Genomic DNA, 27080 nt, shown 5'->3' on the forward strand with positions numbered 1-27080 from the left:
AAATATTAATACAATAAAATAAAAAATACAACAAAATTTGTTATAAAATTTATATTTTATATTTAATCTTCTCCATCCAATTTCAAAGTAGTCTATCTCCCACCTTTAACTGTAACTTACAGCGCGTACGACTATAGAGGATCTCAATCCTATATATACCACCATTACTCCAAACAGATCAAACCACTATCAAATCTACCTCCAAAGTCCCATAAACAACATTTCCTCACAAATTTTCGCAATGCCGAAAGGCACTAAACCATCCCTTTTCTTTCTTCTTCTCTCTTTGCTTTTATCACCAAAAATCTTTGCCCGAAACCCTCTTCCTCTTCAGCCTCAATCACCTTACACTGCATGCAAATCCACCCTTTATCCCAAGCTATGCCGTTCCATTCTTTCATCTTTTCAGCATTCACCTACAAACTTAGATGGCTATGGAAAATTCTCTGTAAAATGGTGCCTAAAACATGCCCAGAAAATATCTGACCTTACTAACCATTTGCTATCACAGCAAAAACAAAGCAGATTTCTTAGTAGTAAAGAGCTTAATGCATTGCATGATTGTGCTCAGCTATCGGAGCTGACGGTGGATTACTTGGAATCCATATCTGTAGAGCTCAAATCAGATAATTCCTCTTCCGGGAGCGACAGTTTGGTTGGTAGAGTGCAGGCTTTGTTGAGTGCTGTTGTGACGAATCAACAAACATGCTATGATGGCCTTGTTGACAGGTAAAACGTTCCTTTTTCTTGTGGATATTTTTTTCTTTTTTTTTTTTGAAAATTTTTGTAGATATTCTTAATTAATTAATACTCATTTTTTAACCATCTGTTAAATATTGTTGGATTAATTAAACTTGTACATAGGTTGGATGCATATAGTGTAGAATTTTGATATACCATACTCACATATTAATTACAATAATATATTGTAATAACAAAAATTGATGAAAGGAGCACAACTGAGAAGTTTTGATATATTTTGGGTTATTTGTTTTAAAAGATATAGTTGATAATAAGTTTTCTACTATTTTTTTTTTTCGGGGGTTAGCAATACAGCTTACAAAAATCTTAGCAAAAAAGTCCTTTGTATTTCAAATTCATATAAAGTGCATTTAAACTTTAAAATACATTTCTGTTGCCAATGTAGAGCAAATTGATTCTACATCAAATGCATGAAAAAATTTAAACCTTATTCGCATTGTTAGTTTTCTAAAAAAATTTTATGCATTAATTTTAATTTTTATCTTAAATATTATATTAAATTTTTATAGTATATTTTTCTAAAAACAGTAATTCAAACGGGACCTAAGCTTCTGCAATGCCCTAGTGCCTTCCCTATATGCAAAAGTGTACCTAAATTTTCACAATTGACTTGTGTGCTCAAATCTCTGTTTGAGTGACACAGCGGCAGCAACTTGGTGGGTGCACTGATTGCACCGCTGTCTGCTGCCTCGGAGTTGTATAGCGTTTCGCTGGGCTTAGTAACACATGCATTGGGACGCGTTCGGAAAGCTGGAAAAGTAAGCCGACTGTCGGCCTATCGTGGGTTGTTAGAATTGGACTGGACTCGAAAATCAAGTACAAGGATTAACAGAGTAATATCCCTCGGAGGCTCCAAAAGATACCGGCTTTTGGAGTTCTCCTGGGATTAGGTTTATCTGTCAAAATTTTCGTTTCTCGAAAAAAATGCAAGAAAGAAACTTCCGCTTGGGTCGTCATTCTCTGGGCTTGTGGGGGGTATTTACTTCTTAGTAGCAGCGGTCCAATAGGCTTGGCCCCTGTCGGGGTTTCTATCCCACATCGGCTTTGGGGGGTTGGGAATTTGGGTAGTTAAGTCCCTGGGAGGCTCCAAAAGATACCGGCTTTTGGAGTTCTCCTGGAATTAGATTTATCTGTCAAAATTTTCGTTTCTCGAAAAAAAAAAAGATTAACAGAGTAATAATTGATCTTGTGCAATGCTGCAAATTTTTTAGGGATAATTTCAGAAACCTCCCTTGAGGTTACTAATCCTTTACAAATTCAGTCCAAATGATTAAAATATTGTTTTAGAGAGTGAAATTAGAATTTTGTACCTGATTTGCCCTTTGTGCTACATGTCCAATGAATGACAAAGTATTACAAATTAATTAATAATTAATAAATTTTAAGGAGCGTAGTTTATAGGCAAATACGTATTACTTATTTAAAGTACCAGCTCTTTACGGGTATTTTACTTTCAAACATTTACTTTATTACAAATATTTATTCTCAAATACAGATTTGTATTTACTCTCAAATATTTAATTTTTGTTAAATAAAAAACCTACCAGTTTTTCTTCCGTAGAAATATTAATATAACACTTTTTCAATTTTAGTTATAAATATTTATGTATTTAGCATAAATTAAATGATTCAGGATAAAATACTCATAAAGAGCTAATACTTTACTCATGCAATGGATGAAAATCATAAAAAAAATTAATACTTTATGGGCCATTTCTTTTTTTAAAAAATATTTAATTTATATGAAATAGATAACCTACTGATTTTCTTTTTGCGAGAATGTTACTGTAACACTTTTTAATTTTTAATCACAAACGTTAATATATTTAAAGTACCCGCCCTTTACAGATATTTTATTTTCAAATATTTAATTTATGATAAATATATTAACGTTTGTGATTAAAAATTAAAAAGTGTTACAGTAACATTCTCGCAAAAAGAAAATCAATAGGTTATCTATTTCATATAAATTAAATATTTTTTAAAAAAGAAATGGTTCATAAAGTATTAATTTTTTTATGATTTTCATCCATTACATGAGTAAAGTATTAGCTCTTTATGAGTATTTTATCCTGAATCATTTAATTTATACTAAATACATAAATATTTATAACTAAAATTGAAAAAGTGTTATATTAATATTTTTACGGAAGAAAAACTGGTAGGTTTTTTATTTAACAAAAATTAAATATTTGAGAGTAAATACAAATCTGTATTTGAGAATAAATATTTGTAATAAAGTAAATGTTTGAAAGTAAAATACCCGTAAAGAGCTGATACTTTAAATAAGTAATACGTATTTGCCTATAAACTACGCTCCTTAAAATTTATTAATTATTAATTAATTTGTAATACTTTGTCATTCATTGGACATGTAGCACAAAGGGCAAATCAGGTACAAAATTCTAATTTCACTCTCTAAAACAATATTTTAATCATTTGGACGGAATTTGTAAAGGATTAGTAATCTCAGGGGAGGTGAGTGTAAATGTCAGAAACCTCAAGGGAGGTTTCTGAAATTATCCCAATTTTTTATTTGGCCAATTTTTGTGTCGAAAGTTTAGACAGCCGTTTAAATTGCTTTCATTCTTTCAGCTGTAGACATTAATAGATGTAGTACTGGTAGTGATCAACATAAAATTAATAAAATTAAAATATTTGTGAAATTTAATTTTCTTCAGAATTGAAGTGTTAAAAAGTGAAATAATTGCATGGATTGAGATGATTATAAAAAAAAAGTAAAAAAAGGAAAGACGAAAAATATGTGTAATTCGAAAGTGTGTCAGCCTTATATAAACATGAAAAATTTGTACGCAAGGACGGAGAACTTTAAAATGTGAAAGACGGGAAGATAAGAAATTATGGTAAATTTTTTGGGTTTGTTTTTCTCTTTTTGGGTTAGATATTGGAAGTTTGGAACCTTTTAAACCCTTGTCATTACTCATAAGGGTGAAATGTCAAAACACAAAATTTTAGAATCTGAGTTTTTTGGGAGTTTGTCTAAAACTTTACTTTAGTGCACTGTAGAAGTTTTTGAAAAATTTTTGTAGAAGTTTTTGTAAGGTAAAAAACTTTTTTATAGAAGTTTTTGTAATGTGAAAAATTTTGTAGAAGTTTTTGTAAAGTGAAATTTTTTTTTTTCCTTTTCTTTCTTTTTCTCTTTCTCTTTCTTTTTCTTTTTCTTTATTTCCTTTTTCTTTTCTTTCCTCTCTTCTTCTTCTTCTTCTTCTTCTTCTTCTTCTTTCCCCCTCCCCCTTCCCCGTTACCTCTGCCTCCCACCTCTAGCACCTCCGCCAGCACCACCTCTCTTCTTTTTCTTTTTTTTTTCTTTTCTCCTCTTCCCCCTCCCTCTCCCTCCCCCGCTACCCCTTTCCTCCCCTCTCCCCCTCCACCCCTTTCCCACTCCCTTCCCCGTTCCTCCTCCCTTTGTCCGCCACCCTCCTGGGGCCGCCACCCCTCCCACTCCCTCCCCTGCCACCCCCTATGCCCACCATCCCTTTCCTCCCCTCTGCCCCTTCCCCCTCTCCCCCTGCCACCCTCTTTGTCCCTTCCCCCTCCCCTGTTCCCCTTCTCGCTTCTCACCTTCCCTCTGCCACTTTTTTTTTCACATTTTCCCTCTCCCTCTCCTCCCGTCTCCTCTCTTTACTCTTGTGGGCAAATGAAGCAGCAAATGAAAATTTTTTTTTTTGGGCAATTTTCCTTCTCTCCCCTCCTCCCCTTCCCCCGCCACCCTCACCCTCCCCCGTGATATCTGGTCTAGCGACCAGATGGGCCAGAGGGGAAGGGGAAGGGTGGTGGGGGAGGAGTGGGGAGACGCAGAGAGAAAAAAAAAGACAGAGGGGATGATGGTAGGGGAGAGGGAAAAAGGGCAAAAAAAAAAAAAGACCGGCACCAGAAGAGGTGATCGGCGCCGAAACCGGCGGCAGAGGTGGTGGCCGGCGACGAAGGTGGTGGTGGGGGAGGAAGAAGAAGAAGAGAAGGGGAAGGGAATTTTTTAATTTTTTTTGTGTTTTGGATATTTTAAGTGTAGGTAAAAAATTTTGAGAAGTTTTTTGGGGTTTCTGTAGCAAAAGTTGTTAAAAAACTAGTAGGTAAAAAACTTGTCAAAAAACATGGCTTCCAAACAGGCCCGTAGGAACCTTTAGTTTAGATATGGTATTGATAAAAATGAAAATGTTCGGGCAAATTGCAATGATAGTCCCTCATATTTGAGTTTTATATTTTTTAGTTTCTCACTTTTAAAATGATGCATTTTAATCTCTTATATTTGAGGTTTTTTCACTTCATAGTCATCCACTTTTGACATGCCAAGTTTGGCTACTTTGCATTGCTAGTCAAAGTACATAGTGAAGTTCTTAGTGAAGTTTCCATCTAAGTTGTGATAATCCTTAGTAAAGATACTGAATCACCAGGTTCTGCATGGATTAAATGATTCCCAAAGGTGGGGAAGAAATCTAGCCGAATTGGTGGATAAAGGACTAAAGGAGTTAATATCAGAGAGGCAGTTACAGTTAGAAATTATGGGGGTAGCAACTTCACCTCAATAGGAGATGCCATAGCATTTGCACCAGATAACTTGAGGACTGAAGATGGTTATTTTGTGATCTTTGCGAAGCAAGGATTCTATGAAGAGTACGTTGTTGTGCCTAAACACAAGAAAAGTGTAATGTTGATTGGAGATGGAATCAATCGCACTGTGATATCTGGGAATCGGAATGTCGTAGATGGCTGGACAACCTTCAATTCTTCAACATTTGGTAAGTTACTCGTTTAGCTTTCTTGTCTGAAGTTTACAGCAGTTTCATCTCGATCATCTGTAAAACCTTCAAGTGTTACTATCAAGTCTGGAATCATTTGATTCAGCTTTAGAACCTCTTGTCAAACTACTTCTATCTAACAATGATATTCTTCAAACATTAGGCATGATTAAGTTAAGTGGTTAAACTTAATTGTATCGCTACAGTATCTAGAGAAGGTATGTATTTTGAATTACTGGAAGAACCAATGTCTCGAAACTCGAAGAGAGGGCAACTCGGCCAAGTTCAGTCAGGTCAATGGATACAATTGGTAAGTTGGGACTAAAAAATAGAACTATAGAAGACCAGATTACATCATGATTATAATTTAATGTTATGAGTGTGTGTATCTCTCTCTCTCTCTCTCTATTTATACACATGCACACACACACACACACATAAAAATATTTCATATGGTATTTACAAAATTTAAATGAAATCTTTCTGCATTTATAACTAAATTTATAATATTTATTTGAAAACATATAGAAATTAAGATTGTAATTGAAATTTAAAAAATTTCATAAGAGCATTTATAATTGTTTCAAATGATACAAAATTAAAAATAAATACTATAAAAGTTTCAACAACAAATTGAAGTGAAGAGAAATTAAGAAAATTTATAAAAATAAAAAAAGAGAGCATTAAAAAGAAATAATAAAAAACTTAAGGATTCGTTCTTCTCCTCCCATCAAACTGAATTTTTTACCGGGTCAGCTGCCACATGGTGTTATTTATTAAATCATTGCTTTTCGATTCAACCCCTTCATGTGACGGCCCCACCTCCCCCTAAGGCGAACCAGAGGGTTCGGCGGGTCACCTGCCCAGCTCTCGCCGGGACTCAGTCGTTCACTACAATCCTCAAACATATTACAAGATAAGACACAAAAATTACATCAAATTCTCCAATAATTACATGTCAAAAGCAAAGCGGAAATAATTCCCAACTATACATCAAATGATTCCAAATCCAAACTGTACAAGATATAAGCCATCCAGCCACGTGAATAAGTACTACCAGCCTTCCTTTGCCACGAGCCCTGTGGAGGGGAATAAAATATTTTTGGGGTGAGCTAAAAGCTCAGCGAGTAACCAGGAAAATCATTAAACAAATATATTTCACAATGTTGCATTTCGATGATTTCGATGATGTCATGATTCAGAGATCAAATGTACGTCTTTTGCTCTCGTGAGCCAGTGAAATCATAGTACTTGAACACCCAACGCTCAAATAGATCATTTAACATTAACATTAAGAGGGAGCCCTTTTTTGAGCTCCAGATAAACATGAATTTGCTAACTTTCCCAGCCATCATGGCTTCATTATTTCCTCAGCCAGTCCCAAAGGTACACACACAACAACAAGTTCATCCAATAGTCATTCAGCAAGTTCCAAGTAGTACTAGTACAAGTCAAACTAGGGAAAAGTCCGGAAATGAAAGTTAAGTTCAAAACCAGAAAAACAGCTTTTGACGTCATTTTGTGGTAATGGAACCAAAGGCGCTACGATTGTCGGATGAAGGTGAAAGATACACCGTTTCGAAGCTAAGAGACAGCGCTACAACATCGCAGAAGGTCACTCAACCCATTTTTGAGTACAAACAGGTCAAAAATGCAAGATACTACATCAAAAACGTAAAACCGATTCACCAAAACGCATTCTAGCGGAAACATCATAACTCAGGCTCTCCAAGTCCAAATCCAGAAATTCCAAAACCAGATGAAAGCTAAGAAAAAGGGTTAAACTTCATCAGAAGGCCTCAACAACCAATTCGGAAGCAATTCCAGCCAAAACAACCCATTACAGACGTACTTCTCAATTTCGGGTGAAACCAGAACAGCAATAGTAATTTCGACTTATCTCATCCTACACTGCTCAGATTGACCTGAAATTTCGTAGGAGCCTCTAAAATGTCATTCCCTACAACTTTTATGTTTTGAGCTAAGGCCAATTCGGCCTCTATCTAGGACATAAAAATTCGGACAGAATGAAGAACATTGAAACCTAGTTTTCCATTTTCCTTCCAAAACAGAAATTGATTGTAATTAATCACTTTTTCCACCTCCTAGAGTCATTAAACATCATTTCCAATCATCATACATTACCCCATAATCATATCCATAGGAAAACAGAAAAATCCCCAATAATTATAAACTTCACCAATTCAACCAAAATCAAGATATAATCCATAAAAGTGCATCTTATACCACCACCAATCATGAATTGAACATCATTAGAGGAAGGAGAGGGGTCCTTCACAACTCACCTTAGCAATACAAGAGATAGAGCAACAAACCACCTTAGCTTTCCAAACAACTTCACAACCAAGCTCAACTCCACCAAACTAAGAGGTTTTATGGAGTAATTGGAAGATTAATCGGTTTAATTGAAAGATTGGGCAAGATTGGAGACTAGAAAATTGAGAGCTTTTATTTCTTTCTTGCTTGATAAGGGCCGGCCAAGAAGCTTGTAAAATGAAGCTTATTTTGGTCAAATTTTGGTATTTATTTAGTAAAGGTAAAGGTAAAGTTAAATGGTCAAAGTCCAAGATTAAATCACAAGGTGACACTTGTCACCTTTTTGGTTTAAAACTTATCTTTTTGTCTCTCCAATACAAATATCTTAACACCTTGTAAAATAATATCACTTAATACAAAATTCCAACAAGTTGTCAAAAATATAATGCATTTACCGCACTTGCGGGTCCCACGTTCAAAATACGCTTTTAATTTCTCAAAAACTAACCGATACTAGAAAAATCATTTTAAAACTATCTTTGCTCATAAACTTTATCTGGGAAATTTTTCTAATAAAGAAAATGTAGAAAAGGCGGACGATTAAATAAAATAAACACTAGAAAATTAGAAAATTTTCGGGTTCTCACACTCATTCTTTTCGGGGCGTCACAAACTCCCCTCCTTAAAAGAATGTCGTCCTCGACATTCCATCTTGTACCAATCAAGTCAAGACATCCCAGACATCCCGCAAGAATCACTCAAGCATTCCAAGTAAACACTAAGAGTCAAATCAAACCCACAGTCCGGCATCCTAAACTTCAAGCCTAGGATACACTACAGAGATCTGAAACCTAAGCTCTGATACCAACTGTGACAGCCCCACCTCCCCCTAAGGCGAACCAGAGGGTTCGGCGGGTCGCCTGCCCAGCTCTCGCCGGGACTCAGTCGTTCACTACAATCCTCAAACAGATTACAAGATAAGACACAAAAATTACATCAAATTCTCCAATAATTACATGTCAAAAGCAAAGCGGAAATAATTCCCAACTATACATCAAATGATTCCAAATCCAAACTGTACAAGATATAAGCCATCCAGCCACGTGAATAAGTACTACCAGCCTTCCTTTGCCACGAGCCCTGTGGAGGGGAATAAAATATTTTTGGGGTGAGCTAAAAGCTCAGCGAGTAACCAGGAAAATCATTAAACAAATATATTTCACAATGTTGCATTTCGATGATTTCGATGATGTCATGATTCAGAGATCAAATGTACGTCTTTTGCTCTCGTGAGCCAGTGAAATCATAGTACTGGAACACCCAACGCTCAAATAGATCATTTAACATTAACATTAAGAGCGAGCCCCTTTTTGAGCTCCAGATAAACATGAACATGAACCGTGAACAGAGGTGGAGACGTTGGTGTCCAGCACAAGACTTTCCCAGAACTCATTGAAGCCAAATCATGTCATGAATCCACATGCAAGCACGCATGATATGCGATCGAATAAATAAAGCAAGAAATATTTCACAAGTACTTCGGAAATAGTTTAGGGTCACTCACCTCCACGGCTCAGAAATCATCCAGCATATAACATTGCCTTGCTCAAATCCAAGTCTTAGATCACAAACTCAATGCAAACAAGTCCCTTCAAAGTTCGGACAGCACTTCCCCTGAATTTGCTAACTTTCCCAGCCATCATGGCTTCATTATTTCCTCAGCCAGTCCCAAAGGTACACACACAACAACAAGTTCATCCAATAGTCATTCAGCAAGTTCCAAGTAGTACTAGTACAAGTCAAACTAGGGAAAAGTCCGGAAATGAAAGTTAAGCTCAAAACCAGAAAAACAGCTTTTGACGTCATTTTGTGGTAATGGCACCAAAGGCGCTACGATTATCGGATGAAGGTGCAAGATACACCGTTTCGAAGCTAAGAGACAGGGTTACAACATCGTAGAAGGTCACTCAACCCAGTTTTGAGTGCAAACAGGTCAAAAATGCAAGATACTACATCAAAAATGTAAAACCGATTCACCAAAACGCATTCTAGCGGAAACATCATAACTCAGGCTCTCCGAGTCCAAATCCAGAAATTCCAAAACCAGATGAAAGCTAAGAAAAAGGGTTAAACTTCATCAGAAGGCCTCAACAACCAATTCGGAAGCAATTCCAGCCAAAACAACCCATTACAGACGCACTTCTCAATTTCGGGTGAAACCAGAACAGCAATAGTAATTTCGACTTATCTCATTCTACACTGCTCAGATTGACCTGAAATTTTGTAGGAGCCTCTAAAATGTCATTCCCTACAACTTTTATGTTTTGAGCTAAGGCCAATTCGGCCTCTATCTAGGACCTAAAAATTCGGACAGAATGAAGAACATTGAAACCTAGTTTTCCACTTTTCCTTCCAAAACAGAAATTGATTGTAATTAATCACTTTTTCCACCTCCTAGAGTCATTAAACATCATTTCCAATCATCATACATGACCCCATAATCATATCCATATGAAAACAGAAAAATCCCCAATAAATATAAACTTCACCAATTCAACCAAAATCAAGATATAATCCATAAAAGTGCATCTTATACCACCACCAATCATGAATTGAACATCATTAGAGGAAGGAGAGGGGTCCTTCACAACTCACCTTAGCAATACAAGAGATAGAGCAACAAACCACCTTAGCTTTCCAAACAACTTCACAACCAAGCTCAACTCCACCAAACTAAGAGGTTTTATGGAGTAATTGGAAGATTAATCGGTTTAATTGAAAGATTGGGCAAGATTGGAGACTAGAAAATTGAGAGCTTTTCTTTCTTTCTTGCTTGATAAGGGCCGGCCAAGAAGCTTGTAAAATGAAGCTTATTTTGGTCAAATTTTGGTATTTATTTAGTAAAGGTAAAGGTAAAGTTAAATGGTCAAAGTCCAAGATTAAATCACAAGGTGACACTTGTCACCTTTTTGGTTTAAAACTTATCTTTTTGTCTCTCCAATACAAATATCTTAACACCTTGTAAAATAATATCACTTAATACAAAATTCCAACAAGTTGTCAAAAATATAATGCATTTACCGCACTTGCGGTTCCCACGTTCAAAATACGCTTTTAATTTCTCAAAAACTAACCGATACTAGAAAAATCATTTTAAAACTATCTTTGCTCATAAACTTTATCTGGGAAATTTTTCTAATAAAGAAAATGTAGAAAATGCGGACGATTAAATAAAATAAACACTAGAAAATTAGAAAATTTTCGGGTTCTCACACTCATTCTTTTCGGGGCGTCACAAACTCCCCTCCTTAAAAGAATGTCGTCCTCGACATTCCATCTTGTACCAATCAAGTCAAGACATCCCAGACATCCCGCAAGAATCACTCAAGCATTCCAAGTAAACACTAAGAGTCAAATCAAACCCACAGTCCGGCATCCTAAACTTCAAGCCTAGGATACACTACAGAGATCTGAAACCTAAACTCTGATACCAACTGTGACAGCCCCACCTCCCCCTAAGGCGAACCAGAGGGTTCGGCGGGTCGCCTGCCCAGCTCTCGCCGGGACTCAGTCGTTCACTACAATCCTCAAACAGATTACAAGATAAGACACAAAAATTACATCAAATTCTCCAATAATTAGATGTCAAAAGCAAAGCGGAAATAATTCCCAACTATACATCAAATGATTCCAAATCCAAACTGTACAAGATATAAGCCATCCAGCCACGTGAATAAGTACTACCAGCCTTCCTTTGCCACGAGCCCTGTGGAGGGGAATAAAATATTTTTGGGGTGAGCTAAAAGCTCAGCGAGTAACCAGGAAAATCATTAAACAAATATATTTCACAATGTTGCATTTCGATGATTTCGATGATGTCATGATTCAGAGATCAAATGTACGTCTTTTGCTCTCGTGAGCCAGTGAAATCATAGTACTTGAACACCCAACGCTCAAATAGATCATTTAACATTAACATTAAGAGGGAGCCCCTTTTTGAGCTCCAGATAAACATGAACATGAACCGTGAACAGAGGTGGAGACGTTGGTGTCCAGCACAAGACTTTCCCAGAACTCATTGAAGCCAAATCATGTCATGAATCCACATGCAAGCACGCATGATATGCAATCGAATAAATAATGCAAGAAATATTTCACAAGTACTTCGGAAATAGTTTAGGATCACTCACCTCCACGGCTCAGAAATCATCCAGCATATAACATTGCCTTGCTCAAATCCAAGTCTTAGATCACAAACTCAATGCAAACAAGTCCCTTCAAAGTTCGGACAGCACTTCCCCTGAATTTGCTAACTTTCCCAGCCATCATGGCTTCATTATTTCCTCAGCCAGTCCCAAAGGTACACACACAACAACAAGTTCATCCAATAGTCATTCAGCAAGTTCCAAGTAGTACTAGTACAAGTCAAACTAGGGAAAAGTCCGGAAATGAAAGTTAAGCTCAAAACCAGAAAAACAGCTTTTGACGTCATTTTGTGGTAATGGCAACAAAGGCACTGCGATTATCGGATGAAGGTGAAAGATACACCGTTTCGAAGCTAAGAGACAGGGCTACAACATCGCAGAAGGTCACTCAACCCAGTTTTGAGTGCAAACAGGTCAAAAATGCAAGATACTACATCAAAAACGTAAAACCGATTCACCAAAACGCATTCTAGCGGAAACATCATAACTCAGGCTCTCCGAGTCAAAATCCAGAAATTCCAAAACCAGATGAAAGCTAAGAAAAAGGGTTAAACTTCATCAGAAGGCCTCAACAACCAATTCGGAAGCAATTCCAGCCAAAACAACCCATTACAGACGCACTTCTCAATTTCGGGTGAAACCAGAACAGTAATAGTAATTTTGACTTATCTCATTATACACTGCTCAGATTGACCTGAAATTTTGTAGGAGCCTCTAAAATGTCATTCCCTACAACTTTTATGTTTTGAGCTAAGGCCAATTCGGCCTCTATCTAGGACCTAAAAATTCGGACAGAATGAAGAACATTGAAACCTAGTTTTCCACTTTTCCTTCCAAAACAGAAATTGATTGTAATTAATCACTTTTTCCACCTCCTAGAGTCATTAAACATCATTTCCAATCATCATACATGACCCCATAATCATATCCATATGAAAACAGAAAAATCCCCAATAAATATAAACTTCACCAATTCAACCAAAATCAAGATATAATCCATAAAAGTGCATCTTATACCACCACCAATCATGAATTGAACATCATTAGAGGAAGGAGAGGGGTCCTTCACAACTCACCTTAGCAATACAAGAGATAGAGCAACAAACCACCTTAGCTTTCCAAACAACTTCACAACCAAGCTCAACTCCACCAAACTAAGAGGTTTTATGGAGTAATTGGAAGATTAATCGGTTTAATTGAAAGATTGGGCAAGATTGGAGACTAGAAAATTGAGAGCTTTTCTTTCTTTCTTGCTTGATAAGGGCCGGCCAAGAAGCTTGTAAAATGAAGCTTATTTTGGTCAAATTTTGGTATTTATTTAGTAAAGGTAAAGGTAAAGTTAAATGGTCAAAGTCCAAGATTAAATCACAAGGTGACACTTGTCACCTTTTTGGTTTAAAACTTATCTTTTTGTCTCTCCAATACAAATATCTTAACACCTTGTAAAATAATATCACTTAATACAAAATTCCAACAAGTTGTCAAAAATATAATGCATTTACCGCACTTGCGGGTCCCACGTTCAAAATACGCTTTTAATTTCTCAAAAACTAACCGATACTAGAAAAATCATTTTAAAACTATCTTTGCTCATAAACTTTATCTGGGAAATTTTTCTAATAAAGAAAATGTAGAAAAGGCGGACGATTAAATAAAATAAACACTAGAAAATTAGAAAATTTTCGGGTTCTCACACTCATTCTTTTCGGGGCGTCACAAACTCCCCTCCTTAAAAGAATGTCGTCCTCGACATTCCATCTTGTACCAATCAAGTCAAGACATCCCAGACATCCCGCAAGAATCACTCAAGCATTCCAAGTAAACACTAAGAGTCAAATCAAACCCACAGTCCGGCATCCTAAACTTCAAGCCTAGGATACACTACAGAGATCTGAAACCTAAGCTCTGATACCAACTGTGACAGCCCCACCTCCCCCTAAGGCGAACCAGAGGGTTCGGCGGGTCGCCTGCCCAGCTCTCGCCGGGACTCAGTCGTTCACTACAATCCTCAAACAGATTACAAGATAAGACACAAAAATTACATCAAATTCTCCAATAATTACATGTCAAAAGCAAAGCGGAAATAATTCCCAACTATACATCAAATGATTCCAAATCCAAACTGTACAAGATATAAGCCATCCAGCCACGTGAATAAGTACTACCAGCCTTCCTTTGCCACGAGCCCTGTGGAGGGGAATAAAATATTTTTGGGGTGAGCTAAAAGCTCAGCGAGTAACCAGGAAAATCATTAAACAAATATATTTCACAATGTTGCATTTCGATGATTTCGATGATGTCATGATTCAGAGATCAAATGTACGTCTTTTGCTCTCGTGAGCCAGTGAAATCATAGTACTGGAACACCCAACGCTCAAATAGATCATTTAACATTAACATTAAGAGGGAGCCCCTTTTTGAGCTCCAGATAAACATGAACATGAACCGTGAACAGAGGTGGAGACGTTGGTGTCCAGCACAAGACTTTCCCAGAACTCATTGAAGCCAAATCATGTCATGAATCCACATGCAAGCACGCATGATATGCGATCGAATAAATAAAGCAAGAAATATTTCACAAGTAATTCGGAAATAGTTTAGGGTCACTCACCTCCACGGCTCAGAAATCATCCAGCATATAACATTGCCTTGCTCAAATCCAAGTCTTAGATCACAAACTCAATGCAAACAAGTCCCTTCAAAGTTCGGACAGCACTTCCCCTGAATTTGCTAACTTTCCCAGCCATCATGGCTTCATTATTTCCTCAGCCAGTCCCAAAGGTACACACACAACAACAAGTTCATCCAATAGTCATTCAGCAAGTTCCAAGTAGTACTAGTACAAGTCAAACTAGGGAAAAGTCTGGAAATGAAAGTTAAGCTCAAAACCAGAAAAACAGCTTTTGACGTCATTTTGTGGTAATGGCACCAAAGGCGCTACGATTATCGGATGAAGGTGCAAGATACACCGTTTCGAAGCTAAGAGACAGGGTTACAACATCGTAGAAGGTCACTCAACCCAGTTTTGAGTGCAAACAGGTCAAAAATGCAAGATACTACATCAAAAATGTAAAACCGATTCACCAAAACGCATTCTAGCGGAAACATCATAACTCAGGCTCTCCGAGTCCAAATCCAGAAATTCCAAAACCAGATGAAAGCTAAGAAAAAGGGTTAAACTTCATCAGAAGGCCTCAACAACCAATTCGGAAGCAATTCCTGCCAAAACAACCCATTACAGACGCACTTCTCAATTTCGGGTGAAACCAGAACAGCAATAGTAATTTCGACTTATCTCATTCTACACTGCTCAGATTCACCTGAAATTTTGTAGGAGCCTCTAAAATGTCATTCCCTACAACTTTTATGTTTTGAGCTAAGCCCAATTCGGCCTCTATCTAGGACCTAAAAATTCGGACAGAATGACGAACATTGAAACCTAGTTTTCGACTTTTCCTTCCAAAACAGAAATTGATTGTAATTAATCACTTTTTCCACCTCCTAGAGTCATTAAACATCATTTCCAATCATCATACATGACCCCATAATCATATCCATATGAAAACAGAAAAATCCCCAATAAATATAAACTTCACCAATTCAACCAAAATCAAGATATAATCCATAAAAGTGCATCTTATACCACCACCAATCATGAATTGAACATCATTAGAGGAAGGAGAGGGGTCCTTCACAACTCACCTTAGCAATACAAGAGATAGAGCAACAAACCACCTTAGCTTTCCAAACAACTTCACAACCAAGCTCAACTCCACCAAACTAAGAGGTTTTATGGAGTAATTGGAAGATTAATCGGTTTAATTGAAAGATTGGGCAAGATTGGAGACTAGAAAATTGAGAGCTTTTATTTCTTTCTTGCTTGATAAGGGCCGGCCAAGAAGCTTGTAAAATGAAGCTTATTTTGGTCAAATTTTGGTATTTATTTAGTAAAGGTAAAGGTAAAGTTAAATGGTCAAAGTCCAAGATTAAATCACAAGGTGACACTTGTCACCTTTTTGGTTTAAAACTTATCTTTTTGTCTCTCCAATACAAATATCTTAACACCTTGTAAAATAATATCACTTAATACAAAATTCCAACAAGTTGTCAAAAATATAATGCATTTACCGCACTTGCGGGTCCCACGTTCAAAATACGCTTTTAATTTCTCAAAAACTAACCGATACTAGAAAAATCATTTTAAAACTATCTTTGCTCATAAACTTTATCTGGGAAATTTTTCTAATAAAGAAAATGTAGAAAAGGCGGACTATTAAATAAAATAAACACTAGAAAATTAGAAAATTTTCGGGTTCTCACACTCATTCTTTTCGGGGCGTCACAAACTCCCCTCCTTAAAAGAATGTCGTCCTCGACATTCCATCTTGTACCAATCAAGTCAAGACATCCCAGACATCCCGCAAGAATCACTCAAGCATTCCAAGTAAACACTAAGAGTCAAATCAAACCCACAGTCCGGCATCCTAAACTTCAAGCCTAGGATACACTACAGAGATCTGAAACCTAAGCTCTGATACCAACTGTGACAGCCCTACCTCCCCCTAAGGCGAACCAGAGGGTTCGGCGGGTCGCCTGCCCAGCTCTCGCCGGGACTCAGTCGTTCACTACAATCCTCAAACAGATTACAAGATAAGACACAAAAATTACATCAAATTCTCCAATAAATACATGTCAAAAGCAAAGCGGAAATAATTCCCAACTATACATCAAATGATTCCAAATCCAAACTGTACAAGATATAAGCCATCCAGCCACGTGAATAAGTACTACCAGCCTTCCTTTGCCACGAGCCCTGTGGAGGGGAATAAAATATTTTTGGGGTGAGCTAAAAGCTCAGCGAGTAACCAGGAAAATCATTAAACAAATATATTTCACAATGTTGCATTTCGATGATTTCGATGATGTCATGATTCAGAGATCAAATGTACGTCTTTTGCTCTCGTGAGCCAGTGAAATCATAGTACTTGAACACCCAACGCTCAAATAGATCATTTAACATTAACATTAAGAGGGAGCCCTTTTTTGAGCTCCAGATAAACATGAATTTGCTAACTTTCCCAGCCATCATGGCTTCATTATTTCCTCAGCCAGTCCCAAAGGTACACACACAACAACAAGTTCATCCAATAGTCATTCAGCAAGTTCCAAGTAGTACTAGTACAAGTCAAACTAGGGAAAAGTCCGGAAATGAAAGTTAAGTTCAAAACCAGAAAAACAGCTTTTGACGTCATTTTGTGGTAATGGAACCAAAGGCGCTACGATTGTCGGATGAAGGTGAAAGATACACCGTTTCGAAGCTAAGAGACAGCGCTACAACATCGCAGAAGGTCACTCAACCCATTTTTGAGTGCAAACAGGTCAAAAATGCAAGATACTACATCAAAAACGTAAAACCGATTCACCAAAACGCATTCTAGCGGAAACATCATAACTCAGGCTCTCCAAGTCCAAATCCAGAAATTCCAAAACCAGATGAAAGCTAAGAAAAAGGGTTAAACTTCATCAGAAGGCCTCAACAACCAATTCGGAAGCAATTCCAGCCAAAACAACCCATTACAGACGTACTTCTCAATTTCGGGTGAAACCAGAACAGCAATAGTAATTTCGACTTATCTCATCCTACACTGCTCAGATTGACCTGAAATTTCGTAGGAGCCTCTAAAATGTCATTCCCTACAACTTTTATGTTTTGAGCTAAGGCCAATTCGGCCTCTATCTAGGACATAAAAATTCGGACAGAATGAAGAACATTGAAACCTAGTTTTCCATTTTCCTTCCAAAACAGAAATTGATTGTAATTAATCACTTTTTCCACCTCCTAGAGTCATTAAACATCATTTCCAATCATCATACATTACCCCATAATCATATCCATAGGAAAACAGAAAAATCCCCAATAATTATAAACTTCACCAATTCAACCAAAATCAAGATATAATCCATAAAAGTGCATCTTATACCACCACCAATCATGAATTGAACATCATTAGAGGAAGGAGAGGGGTCCTTCACAACTCACCTTAGCAATACAAGAGATAGAGCAACAAACCACCTTAGCTTTCCAAACAACTTCACAACCAAGCTCAACTCCACCAAACTAAGAGGTTTTATGGAGTAATTGAAAGATTAATCGGTTTAATTGAAAGATTGGACAAGATTGGAGACTAGAAAATTGAGAGCTTTTCTTTCTTTCTTGCTTGATAAGGGCCGGCCAAGAAGCTTGTAAAATGAAGCTTATTTTGGTCAAATTTTGGTATTTATTTAGTAAAGGTAAAGGTAAAGTTAAATGGTCAAAGTCCAAGATTAAATCACAAGGTGACACTTCTCACCTTTTTGGTTTAAATCTTATCTTTTTGTCTCTCCAATACAAATATCTTAACACCTTGTAAAATAATATCAGTTAATACAAAATTTCAACAAGTTGTCAAAAATATAATGCATTTACCGCACTTGCGGGTCCCACGTTCAAAATACGCTTTTAATTTCTCAAAAACTAACCGATACTAGAAAAATCATTTTAAAACTATCTTTGCTCATAAACTTTATCTGGAAAATTTTTCTAATAAAGAAAATGTAGAAAAGGCGGACGATTAAATAAAATGAACACTAGAAAATTAGAAAATTTTCGGCTTCTCACACTCATTCTTTTCGGGGCGTCACAAACTCCCCTCCTTAAAAGAATGTCGTCCTCGACATTCCATCTTGTACCAATCAAGTCAAGACATCCCAGACATCCCGCAAGAATCACTCAAGCATTCCAAGTAAACACTAAGAGTCAAATCAAACCCACAGTCTGGCATCCTAAACTTCAAGCCTAGGATACACTACAGAGATCTGAAACCTAAGCTCTGATACCAACTGTGACAGCCCCACCTCCCCCTAAGGCGAACCAGAGGGTTCGACGGGTCGCCTGCCCAGCTCTCGCCGGGACTCAGTCGTTCACTACAATCCTCAAACAGATTACAAGATAAGACACAAAAATTACATCAAATTCTCCAATAATTACATGTCAAAAGCAAAGCGGAAATAATTCCCAACTATACATCAAATGATTCCAAATCCAAACTGTACAAGATATAAGCCATCCAGCCACGTGAATAAGTACTACCAGCCTTCCTTTGCCACGAGCCCTGTGGAGGGGAATAAAATATTTTTGGGGTGAGCTAAAAGCTCAGCGATTAACCAGGAAAATCATTAAACAAATATATTTCACAATGTTGCATTTCGATGATTTCGATGATGTCATGATTCAGAGATCAAATGTACGTCTTTTGCTCTCGTGAGCCAGTGAAATCATAGTACTGGAACACCCAACGCTCAAATAGATCATTTAACATTAACATTAAGAGGGAGCCCCTTTTTGAGCTCCAGATAAACATGAACATGAACCGTGAACAGAGGTGGAGACGTTGGCGTTCAGCACAAGACTTTCCCAGAACTCATTGAAGCCAAATCATGTCATGAATCCACATGCAAGCACGCATGATATGCAATCGAATAAATAATGCAAGAAATATTTCACAAGTACTTCGGAAATAGTTTAGGGTCACTCACCTCCACGGCTCAGAAATCATCCAGCATATAACATTGCTTTGCTCAAATCCAAGTCTTAGATCACAAACTCAATGCAAACAAGTCCCTTCAAAGTTCGGACAGCACTTCCCCTGAATTTGCTAACTTTCCCAGCCATCATGGCTTCATTATTTCCTCAGCCAGTCCCAAAGGTACACACACAACAACAAGTTCATCCAATAGTCATTCAGCAAGTTCCAAGTAGTACTAGTACAAGTCAAACTAGGAAAAAGTCCGGAAATGAAAGTTAAGCTCTAAACCAGAAAAACAGCTTTTGACGTCATTTTGTGGTAATGGCACCAAAGGCGCTACGATTGTCGGATGAAGGTGAAAGATACACCGTTTCGAAGCTAAGAGACAGGGCTACAACATCGCAGAAGGTCACTCAACCCAGTTTTGAGTGAAAACAGGTCAAAAATGCAAGATACTACATCAAAAACGTAAAACCGATTCACCAAAACGCATTCTAGCGGAAACATCATAACTCAGGCTCTCCGAGTCCAAATCCAGAAATTCCAAAACCAGATGAAAGCTAAGAAAAAGGGTTAAACTTCATCAGAAGGCCTCAACAACCAATTCGGAAGCAATTCCAGCCAAAATAACCCATTACAGACGCACTTCTCAATTTCGGGTGAAACCAGAACAGCAATAGTAATTTCGACTTATCTCATTCTACACTACTCAGATTGACCTGAAATTTTGTAGGAGCCTCTAAAATGTCATTCCCTACAACTTTTATGTTTTGATCTAAGGCCAATTCGGCCTCTATCTAGGACCTAAAAATTCGGACAGAATGAAGAACATTGAAACCTAGTTTTCCACTTTTCCTTCCAAAACAGAAATTGATTGTAATTAATCACTTTTTCCACCTCCTAGAGTCATTAAACATCATTTCCAATCATCATACATGACCCCATAATCATATCCATATGAAAACAGAAAAATCCCCAATAAATATAAACTTCACCAATTCAACCAAAATCAAGATATAATCCATAAAAGTGCATCTTATACCACCACCAATCATGAATTGAACATCATTAGAGGAAGGAGAGGGGTCCTTCACAACTCACCTTAGCAATACAAGAGATAGAGCAACAAACCACCTTAGCTTTCCAAACAACTTCACAACCAAGCTCAACTCCACCAAACTAAGAGGTTTTATGGAGTAATTGGAAGATTAATCGGTTTAATTGAAAGATTGGGCAAGATTGGAGACTAGAAAATTGAGAGCTTTTCTTTCTTTCTTGCTTGATAAGGGCCGGCCAAGAAGCTTGTAAAATGAAGCTTATTTTGGTCAAATTTTGGTATTTATTTAGTAAAGGTAAAGGTAAAGTTAAATGGTCAAAGTCCAAGATTAAATCACAAGGTGACACTTGTCACCTTTTTGGTTTAAAACTTATCTTTTTGTCTCTCCAATACAAATATCTTAACACCTTGTAAAATAATATCACTTAATACAAAATTCCAACAAGTTGTCAAAAATATAATGCATTTAACGCACTTGCGGGTCCCACGTTCAAAATACGCTTTTAATTTCTCAAAAACTAACCGATACTAGAAAAATCATTTTAAAACTATCTTTGCTCATAAACTTTATCTGAAAAATTTTTCTAATAAAGAAAATGTAGAAAAGGCGGACGATTAAATTAAATAAACACTAGAAAATTAGAAAATTTTCGGGTTCTCACGCTCATTCTTTTCGGGGCGTCACAAACTCCCCTCCTTAAAAGAATGTCGTCCTCGACATTCCATCTTGTACCAATCAAGTCAAGACATCCCAGACATCCCGCAAGAATCACTCAAGCATTCCAAGTAAACACTAAGAGTCAAATCAAACCCACAGTCCGGCATCCTAAACTTCAAGCCTAGGATACACTACAGAGATCTGAAACCTAAGCTCTGATACCAACTGTGACAGCCCCACCTCCCCCTAAGGCGAACCAGAGGGTTCGGCGGGTCGCCTGCCCAGCTCTCGCCGGGACTCAGTCGTTCACTACAATCCTCAAACAGATTACAAGATAAGACACAAAAATTACATCAAATTCTCCAATAATTACATGTCAAAAGCAAAGCGGAAATAATTCCCAACTATACATCAAATGATTCCAAATCCAAACTGTACAAGATATAAGCCATCCAGCCACGTGAATAAGTACTACCAGCCTTCCTTTGCCACGAGCCCTGTGGAGGGGAATAAAATATTTTTGGGGTGAGCTAAAAGCTCAGCGAGTAACCAGGAAAATCATTAAACAAATATATTTCACAATGTTGCATTTCGATGATTTCGATGATGTCATGATTCAGAGATCAAATGTACGTCTTTTGCTCTCGTGAGCCAGTGAAATCATAGTACTGGAACACCCAACGCTCAAATAGATCATTTAACATTAACATTAAGAGCGAGCCCCTTTTTGAGCTCCAGATAAACATGAACATGAACCGTGAACAGAGGTGGAGACGTTGGTGTCCAGCACAAGACTTTCCCAGAACTCATTGAAGCCAAATCATGTCATGAATCCACATGCAAGCACGCATGATATGCGATCGAATAAATAAAGCAAGAAATATTTCACAAGTACTTCGGAAATAGTTTAGGGTCACTCACCTCCACGGCTCAGAAATCATCCAGCATATAACATTGCCTTGCTCAAATCCAAGTCTTAGATCACAAACTCAATGCAAACAAGTCCCTTCAAAGTTCGGACAGCACTTCCCCTGAATTTGCTAACTTTCCCAGCCATCATGGCTTCATTATTTCCTCAGCCAGTCCCAAAGGTACACACACAACAACAAGTTCATCCAATAGTCATTCAGCAAGTTCCAAGTAGTACTAGTACAAGTCAAACTAGGGAAAAGTCCGGAAATGAAAGTTAAGCTCAAAACCAGAAAAACAGCTTTTGACGTCATTTTGTGGTAATGGCACCAAAGGCGCTACGATTATCGGATGAAGGTGAAAGATACACCGTTTCGAAGCTAAGAGACAGGGTTACAACATCGTAGAAGGTCACTCAACCCAGTTTTGAGTGCAAATAGGTCAAAAATGCAAGATACTACATCAAAAACGTAAAACCGATTCACCAAAACGCATTCTAGCGGAAACATCATAACTCAGGCTCTCCAAGTCCAAATCCAGAAATTCCAAAACCAGATGAAAGCTAAGAAAAAGGGTTAAACTTCATCAGAAGGCCTCAACAACCAATTCGGAAGCAATTCCAGCCAAAACAACCCATTACAGACGCACTTCTCAATTTCGGGTGAAACCAGAACAGCAATAGTAATTTCGACTTATCTCATTCTACACTGCTCAGATTGACCTGAAATTTTGTAGGAGCCTCTAAAATGTCATTCCCTACAACTTTTATGTTTTGAGCTAAGGCCAATTCGGCCTCTATCTAGGACCTAAAAATTCGGACAGAATGAAGAACATTGAAACCTAGTTTTCCACTTTTCCTTCCAAAACAGAAATTGATTGTAATTAATCACTTTTTCCACCTCCTAGAGTCATTAAACATCATTTCCAATCATCATACATGACCCCATAATCATATCCATATGAAAACAGAAAAATCACCAATAAATATAAACTTCACCAATTCAACCAAAATCAAGATATAATCCATAAAAGTGCATCTTATACCACCACCAATCATGAATTGAACATCATTAGAGGAAGGAGAGGGGTCCTTCACAACTCACCTTAGCAATACAAGAGATAGAGCAACAAACCACCTTAGCTTTCCAAACAACTTCACAACCAAGCTCAACTCCACCAAACTAAGAGGTTTTATGGAGTAATTGGAAGATTAATCGGTTTAATTGAAAGATTGGGCAAGATTGGAGACTAGAAAATTGAGAGCTTTTCTTTCTTTCTTGCTTGATAAGGGCCGGCCAAGAAGCTTGTAAAATGAAGCTTATTTTGGTCAAATTTTGGTATTTATTTAGTAAAGGTAAAGGTAAAGTTAAATGGTCAAAGTCCAAAATTAAATCACAAGGTGACACTTGTCACCTTTTTGGTTTAAAACTTATCTTTTTGTCTCTCCAATACAAATATCTTAACACCTTGTAAAATAATATCACTTAATACAAAATTCCAACAAGTTGTCAAAAATATAATGCATTTAACGCACTTGCGGGTCCCACGTTCAAAATACGCTTTTAATTTCTCAAAAACTAACCGATACTAGAAAAATCATTTTAAAACTATCTTTGCTCATAAACTTTATCTGAAAAATTTTTCTAATAAAGAAAATGTAGAAAAGGCGGACGATTAAATTAAATAAACACTAGAAAATTAGAAAATTTTCGGGTTCTCACACTCATTCTTTTCGGGGCGTCACAAACTCCCCTCCTTAAAAGAATGTCGTCCTCGACATTCCATCTTGTACCAATCAAGTCAAGACATCCCAGACATCCCGCAAGAATCACTCAAGCATTCCAAGTAAACACTAAGAGTCAAATCAAACCCACAGTCCGGCATCCTAAACTTCAAGCCTAGGATACACTACAGAGATCTGAAACCTAAGCTCTGATACCAACTGTGACAGCCCCACCTCCCCCTAAGGCGAACCAGAGGGTTCGGCGGGTCGCCTGCACAGCTCTCGCCGGGACTCAGTCGTTCACTACAATCCACAAACAGATTACAAGATAAGACACAAAAATTACATCAAATTCTCCAATAATTACATGTCAAAAGCAAAGCGGAAATAATTCCCAACTATACATCAAATGATTCCAAATCCAAACTGTACAAGATATAAGCCATCCAGCCACGTGAATAAGTACTACCAGCCTTCCTTTGCCACGAGCCCTGTGGAGGGGAATAAAATATTTTTGGGGTGAGCTAAAAGCTCAGCGAGTAACCAGGAAAATCATTAAACAAATATATTTCACAATGTTGCATTTCGATGATTTCGATGATGTCATGATTCAGAGATCAAATGTACGTCTTTTGCTCTCGTGAGCCAGTGAAATCATAGTACTGGAACACCCAACGCTCAAATAGATCATTTAACATTAACATTAAGAGGGAGCCCCTTTTTGAGCTCCAGATAAACATGAACATGAACCGTGAACAGAGGTGGAGACGTTGGTGTCCAGCACAAGACTTTCCCAGAACTCATTGAAGCCAAATCATGTCATGAATCCACATGCAAGCACGCATGATATGCGATCGAATAAATAATGCAAGAAATATTTCACAAGTACTTCGGAAATAGTTTAGGGTCACTCACCTCCACGGCTCAGAAATCATCCAGCATATAACATTGCCTTGCTCAAATCCAAGTCTTAGATCACAAACTCAATGCAAACAAGTCCCTTCAAAGTTCGGACAGCACTTCCCCTGAATTTGCTAACTTTCCCAGCCATCATGGCTTCATTATTTCCTCAGCCAGTCCCAAAGGTACACACACAACAACAAGTTCATCCAATAGTCATTCAGCAAGTTCCAAGTAGTACTAGTACAAGTCAAACTAGGGAAAAGTCCGGAAATGAAAGTTAAGCTCAAAACCAGAAAAACAGCTTTTGACGTCATTTTGTGGTAATGGCACCAAAGGCGCTACGATTATCGGATGAAGGTGCAAGATACACCGTTTCGAAGCTAAGAGACAGGGTTACAACATCGTAGAAGGTCACTCAACCCAGTTTTGAGTGCAAACAGGTCAAAAATGCAAGATACTACATCAAAAACGTAAAACCGATTCACCAAAACGCATTCTAGCGGAAACATCATAACTCAGGCTCTCCAAGTCCAAATCCAGAAATTCCAAAACCAGATGAAAGCTAAGAAAAAGGGTTAAACTTCATCAGAAGGCCTCAACAACCAATTCGGAAGCAATTCCAGCCAAAACAACCCATTACAGACGCACTTCTCAATTTCGGGTGAAACCAGAACAGCAATAGTAATTTCGACTTATCTCATTCTACACTGCTCAGATTGACCTGAAATTTTGTAGGAGCCTCTAAAATGTCATTCCCTACAACTTTTATGTTTTGAGCTAAGGCCAATTCGGCCTCTATCTAGGACCTAAAAATTCGGACAGAATGAAGAACATTGAAACCTAGTTTTCCACTTTTCCTTCCAAAACAGAAATTGATTGTAATTAATCACTTTTTCCACCTCCTAGAGTCATTAAACATCATTTCCAATCATCATACATGACCCCATAATCATATCCATATGAAAACAGAAAAATCCCCAATAAATATAAACTTCACCAATTCAACCAAAATCAAGATATAATCCATAAAAGTGCATCTTATACCACCACCAATCATGAATTGAACATCATTAGAGGAAGGAGAGGGGTCCTTCACAACTCACCTTAGCAATACAAGAGATAGAGCAACAAACCACCTTAGCTTTCCAAACAACTTCACAACCAAGCTCAACTCCACCAAACTAAGAGGTTTTATGGAGTAATTGGAAGATTAATCGGTTTAATTGAAAGATTGGGCAAGATTGGAGACTAGAAAATTGAGAGCTTTTCTTTCTTTCTTGCTTGATAAGGGCCGGCCAAGAAGCTTGTAAAATGAAGCTTATTTTGGTCAAATTTTGGTATTTATTTAGTAAAGGTAAAGGTAAAGTTAAATGGTCAAAGTCCAAGATTAAATCACAAGGTGACACTTGTCACCTTTTTGGTTTAAAACTTATCTTTTTGTCTCTCCAATACAAATATCTTAACACCTTGTAAAATAATATCACTTAATACAAAATTCCAACAAGTTGTCAAAAATATAATGCATTTACCGCACTTGCGGTTCCCACGTTCAAAATACGCTTTTAATTTCTCAAAAACTAACCGATACTAGAAAAATCATTTTAAAACTATCTTTGCTCATAAACTTTATTTGGGAAATTTTTCTAATAAAGAAAATGTAGAAAATGCGGACGATTAAATAAAATAAACACTAGAAAATTAGAAAATTTTCGGGTTCTCACACTCATTCTTTTCGGGGCGTCACAAACTCCCCTCCTTAAAAGAATGTCGTCCTCGACATTCCATCTTGTACCAATCAAGTCAAGACATCCCAGACATCCCGCAAGAATCACTCAAGCATTCCAAGTAAACACTAAGAGTCAAATCAAACCCACAGTCCGGCATCCTAAACTTCAAGCCTAGGATACACTACAGAGATCTGAAACCTAAACTCTGATACCAACTGTGACAGTCCCACCTCCCCCTAAGGCGAACCAGAGGGTTCGGCGGGTCGCCTGCCCAGCTCTCGCCGGGACTCAGTCGTTCACTACAATCCTCAAACAGATTACAAGATAAGACACAAAAATTACATCAAATTCTCCAATAATTAGATGTCAAAAGCAAAGCGGAAATAATTCCCAACTATACATCAAATGATTCCAAATCCAAACTGTACAAGATATAAGCCATCCAGCCACGTGAATAAGTACTACCAGCCTTCCTTTGCCACGAGCCCTGTGGAGGGGAATAAAATATTTTTGGGGTGAGCTAAAAGCTCAGCGAGT

General features: G+C 37.5%; 1 pseudogene; it reads left to right on the plus strand.

The window, feature by feature from the left end:
• The first annotated feature begins 219 nt into the window (after window positions 1–219).
• LOC113729204 (pectinesterase-like) overlaps window positions 220–27080 on the plus strand; it is a 64973-nt pseudogene continuing 38112 nt past the window's right edge.

Source organism: Coffea arabica, chromosome 2e, assembly GCF_036785885.1.
Source record: "Coffea arabica cultivar ET-39 chromosome 2e, Coffea Arabica ET-39 HiFi, whole genome shotgun sequence".
Taxonomy (NCBI): Eukaryota; Viridiplantae; Streptophyta; class Magnoliopsida; order Gentianales; family Rubiaceae; genus Coffea; species Coffea arabica.